General features: G+C 44.5%; 1 protein-coding gene across 1 annotated transcript in view; it reads left to right on the top strand.

Moving 5' to 3' along the window:
- Positions 1 to 5,000, top strand: part of sptbn4a (spectrin, beta, non-erythrocytic 4a) — a 23,595-nt gene that overhangs the window by 2,013 nt on the left and 16,582 nt on the right. The gene's annotated exons all lie outside the window — the stretch shown is intronic.

Raw genomic sequence — 5,000 nt, 5'->3', positions numbered from 1 at the left:
GAGGAATAGATGGAGCAGTGAGACAAGTAAAGGACTGAGGGATAGATGGAGCAGTGAGACAAGTAAAGGACTGAGGGATAGATGGAACAGTGAGACAGGTAAAGGACTGAGGGATAGATAGAACAGTGAGACAGGTAAAGGACTGAGGGATAGATGGAGCAGGGAGACAAGGACTGAGGGATAGATGGAACAGTGAGACAGGTAAAGGACTGAGGGACAGCTTGAACAGTGAGACAAGTAAAGGACCAAGGGATAGATGGAACAGTGAGAAAGCTAAAGGACTGAGGAATAGATGGAGCAGTGAGACAAGTAAAGGACTGAGGGATAGATGGAGCAGTGAGACAAGTAAAGGACTGAGGGATAGATGGAGCAGTGAGACAAGTAAAGGACTGAGGGATAAATGGAGCAGTGAGACAAGTAAAGGACTGAGGGATAGATAGAACAGTGAGACAGGTAAAGGACTGAGGGATAGATGGAACAGTGAGACAGGTAAAGGACTGAGGGATAGATGGAACAGTGAGACAGGTAAAGGACTGAGGGATAGATGGAACAGTGAGACAAGTAAAGGACTGAGGGATAGATGGAACATTGAGACAGGTAAAGGACTGAGGGATAGATGGAACAGTGAGACAAGTAAAGGACTGAGGGATAGATGGAACAGTGAGACAAGTAAAGGACTGAGGGATAGATGGAACAGTGAGACAGGTAAAGGACAGTAGGATATACAGCAGTGACACAGGTAAAGGACTGAGGAAGGAAACATGCTGTTGTGTGTGATGTCAGCATGTTAGCACATGTTAGAGTAATTCTGCTGTAGTGTGTGATATTAGCATGCATTGTGTGTGTGTGTGTGTGTGTGTGTGTGTGTGTGTGTGTGTGTGTGTGTGTGTGTGTGTGTGTGTGTGTGTGTGTGTGATTTTAGCATCTATGGGATGCTGGTTTAAAGCTGGATCATTATTTGCTAAATCAGCTGAAAGGCCTGCTCAGTGTTAGCGCTCAGTTACAGACTCACTTCACGGCTGATGCTCAGATTAGCGACTTTCCGCTCTGCTCTAATTCCATTCACCTTTTAATGGTCATGTGCACTATTGTGTTTTTACCTTTATTAAGACACCAGCGCAAAAAACGGTCAGAAAAATACACTCATGTATCTAATGAATGAGGCTAAAGGGATCGTTATCCTCATTAGATGGCCAGGACCTACAAGCTTCATATTTAAATATATATATAAAATACTTTACTTTTACTACTGAGTATTTATATATGCTTAAAAAAACAAATAATGTAATAAAGTACAGGAAAAAATATTAGCAAGACCTCTGAGAAAGTGGAAGCGCTGCTAACTGGTGCCTTGTCCTGTATTAAACCTAGCTGATGAGGCTAAGGAAAGCTATGCAAAAGCTAAAAGCTAAGCTAAAGCACGGTGGCTTAGTGGTTAGCACGTTCACCTCACACCTCCAGGGTCGGGGGTTGGATTCCCACCTCTGCCTTGTGTGTGTGGAGTTTGCATGTTCTCCCCGTGCCTCGGGGGTTTCCTCCGGGTACTCCGGTTTCCTCCCCCGGTCCAAAGACATGCATGGTAGGTTGATTGGCATCTCTGGAAAAATGTCCCTAGTGTGTGGGTGAATGAGAGTGTGTGTGTGCCCTGTGATGGGTTGGGACTCCGTCCAGGGTGTATCCTGCCTCGATGCCCGATGACACCTGAGATAGGCACAGGCTCCCCGTGATGGATAAGCGGTAGGAAATGAGTGAGTGAGAGCGAGTGAACCAGCCAAGCAACATACCTGCTGAAGTGGAGCTAGGAGCTAGGGATATTAGCCAGCTCGTATTTTTTTCATTAACGTTTCCAGTTCTATAGTTATTTAAATAGCCGCAGGCTAACAGGTTACAGTAGCACAGAGAATCACCATATTTATATATATATTTATTACAACAGAACGTCTAAGTAAGGTTTATTCCGATATAAAGAGCTCTGAAACTTTGCTAGCTAACAGCTAACGTGCCGTTTTAGAGGTTATTTATTGTTATCATGCAGTTTTACTTGAAGCTTTTAAAAGGGCTGCTGCTGCCGCGGCTGACTAAACATTTGGTCCCTGAACTGTAGATTTCAGATTTCAGCAAATCTGTTTTATTTTCAGTCTGGTACCCTTTTTTTGAACTACTGTTAGAAGGTGCAGTTCTGGAGATTATGGTGTATGTGAGACAGGTGAGTCCTGGAGAACGTGGTGTAGGTAAGACACATGAGTGCTGGAGAATGTGTAGGTGAGACAGGTGACAGCAGGAGTCTGGGGTAGGTGAGACAGGAAAGTCCTGGAGACTGTGGTGTAGGTGAGACAGGTGAATCATTGGGATTGTGGCATCAGTGAAACAGGTGAATCATGAAGATTGTGGTGTAGCTGAGACAGGGGAGTGCTGGAGACTGTTGCACAGTGAGATGGTGAAGTGGTATCTTGGTTTTAAGGTGATGGACAGGTGTGTCCTGGAGACAGATGCATGCAGAAGGTGATGGACAGGTGTGTCCTGGAGACAGATGCATGCAGAAGGTGATGGACAGGTGTGTCCTGGAGACAGATACATGCAGAAAGTGATGGGACAAGTGTGTCCAGGAGACAGATACATGCAGAAGGTGATGGACAGGTGTGTCCTGGAGACAGATACATGCAGAAAGTGATGGACAGGTGTGTCCTGGAGACAGATAGATGCAGAAGGTGATGGACAGGTGTGTCCTGGAGACAGATACATGCAGAAAGTGATGGACAGGTGTGTCCTGGAGACAGATACATGCAGAAGGTGATGGACAGGTGTGTCCTGGAGACAGATACATGCAGAAAGTGATGGGACAAGTGTGTCCAGGAGACAGATACATGCAGAAAGTGATGGACAGGTGTGTCCTGGAGACAGATACATGCAGAAAGTGATGGACAGGTGTGTCCTGGAGACAGATACATGCAGAAGGTGATGGACAGGTGTGTCCTGGAGACAGATAGATGCAGAAGGTGATGGACAGGTGTGTCCTGGAGACAGATACATGCAGAAAGTGATGGACAGGTGTGTCCTGGAGACAAATACATGCAAGTTACTATTGTATGATGTCCTCATTTTCTGTCACGCCGCTTCCTTTAAATTGTGAACATTGCTGCAATTATCGTGTGCACTGATGTGTAACCAGATTTTAATGACTGAAATGTCCACCTCTGCCCAACTGACTCTGTGCTTCCTGCACCGCGATGCCTTCCGCTTGGTCTCTGAGTTTACAGAAGAAATCTTTAAAAACGCCGAGGGCTCAGAGCCTTCAGGTTACACAGTGCTCCGTCGCAGTGAGACACGACGAGCTGATAATTAATCTGATATTCATTACAGCTGCTTGGAAATGTCACTCCTGCGTGTTCTCCAGCACAGCTGCATGCCTGCTTGAGCTTCAGGATGGCTGTCGAAGGTCAATTAATAATAACCCAGGATGTTTTAGTAAACAGTTAAAGATGACGGGTTCTCCTGTCCGTCAGAACGGGTCTCGAGAGGTAGAGCTAGAACCACACTGAACATTTTAACAGTACTTTTGCTCTGCTGTTCTAGAATCACAGTGGAATGTGACCCAGACTGTTCCAACAGCTCTGTTCAGTAATGATCTAGAACCCAAGTGTGTATTCTAATAACAAATGTCTGTTGCATTCTAGAACCTTAGTCAGCATTCTAACATGGCCGATCGTTACAGAGTGCTAACAGTGGTAACTGTTGTGTAGTGTGTAGTTTGGAGCTTTTGTGTGTAGTTTAGCACCATAGTGTGTAGTTTAGAGCCTCAGTGTGTAGTTTGGAGCTTTATTGTGCACTTAGAGCCTCGGTGTGTAGTTTGGAGCTTTAGTGTGTAGTTTAGCACCATAGTGTGTAGTTTAGAGCTTTATTGTGCACTTAGAGCCTCAGTGTGTAGTTTGGAGCTTTATTGTGCAGTTAGAGCCACAATGTATAGTTCAGAGCCACAGTGTGTAGTTTAGTTCCATAGTGTATAGTTAAAAGCCTCAGTATGTAGTTTAGAGCCTTAGTGTGTAGTTAGAGCCACAGTGTGTAGTTTAGTTCCATAGTGTATAGTTAAAAGCCTCAGTGTGTAGTTTAGAGCCTTAGTGTGTAGTTAGAGCCACAGTGTGTAGTTTAGTTCCATAGTGTATAGTTAAAAGCCTCAGTGTGTAGTTTAGAGCCTTAGTGTGTAGTTAGAGCCACAGTGTGTAGTTTAGTTCCATAGTGTATAGTTAAAAGCCTCAGTGTGTAGTTTAGAGCCTTAGTGTGCAGTTTAGTGCCAGTGTATAGTTACAAGCCTCTGTGTAGAGCTAGTGTGTAGTTTAGAGCCACAGAGTGTAGTTTTGAACCACACTGTGCATTTTAGCCTCAACTTTAGAGTGACAGTCTGTAGTTTAGAGCCTCAGTGTGTACTTTAGAGTGACAGTCTGTAGTTTAGAGCCTCAGTGTGTACTTTAGAGTGACAGTCTGTAGTTTAGAGCCTCAGTGTGTACTTTAGAGTGACAGTCTGTAGTTTAGAGCCTCAGTGTGTACTTTAGAGTGACAGTCTGCAGTTTAGAGCCTCAGTCTGTAGCTTTGAGCCACAGTGTGTAGTTTAGAGCCTCAATGTGTAGTTTTGAGCCTCAGTGTGTAGTTTGGAGCCTCAATGTGTAGTTTTGAGCCACAATGTGTAGTTTAGAGCCTCAATGTGTAGTTTTGAGCCTCAGTGTGTAGTTTGGAGCCTCAATGTGTAGTTTTGAGCCTCAGTGTGTAGTTTGGAGCCTCAATGTGTAGTTTTGAGCCACAATGTGTAGTTTAGAGCCTCAATGTGTAGTTTTGAGCCACAATGTGTAGTTTAGAGCCTCTGTGTGTAGTTTTGAGCAATATTGTGTAGTTTAGAGCCACAATGTGTAGTTTAGAGCCTCAGTGTATAGTTTTGAGCCACAGTGTGTAGTTTTGAGCCTCAATGTGTAGTTTTGAGCCTCAATGTGTAGTTTTGAGCCACAGTGTGT

Source organism: Tachysurus fulvidraco, chromosome 26 (assembly GCF_022655615.1).
Source record: "Tachysurus fulvidraco isolate hzauxx_2018 chromosome 26, HZAU_PFXX_2.0, whole genome shotgun sequence".
Classification (NCBI taxonomy): Eukaryota; Metazoa; Chordata; class Actinopteri; order Siluriformes; family Bagridae; genus Tachysurus; species Tachysurus fulvidraco.
Note: the sequence above shows the minus strand (reverse complement) of the source record. Positions and strands in the feature narration are given on the sequence as shown.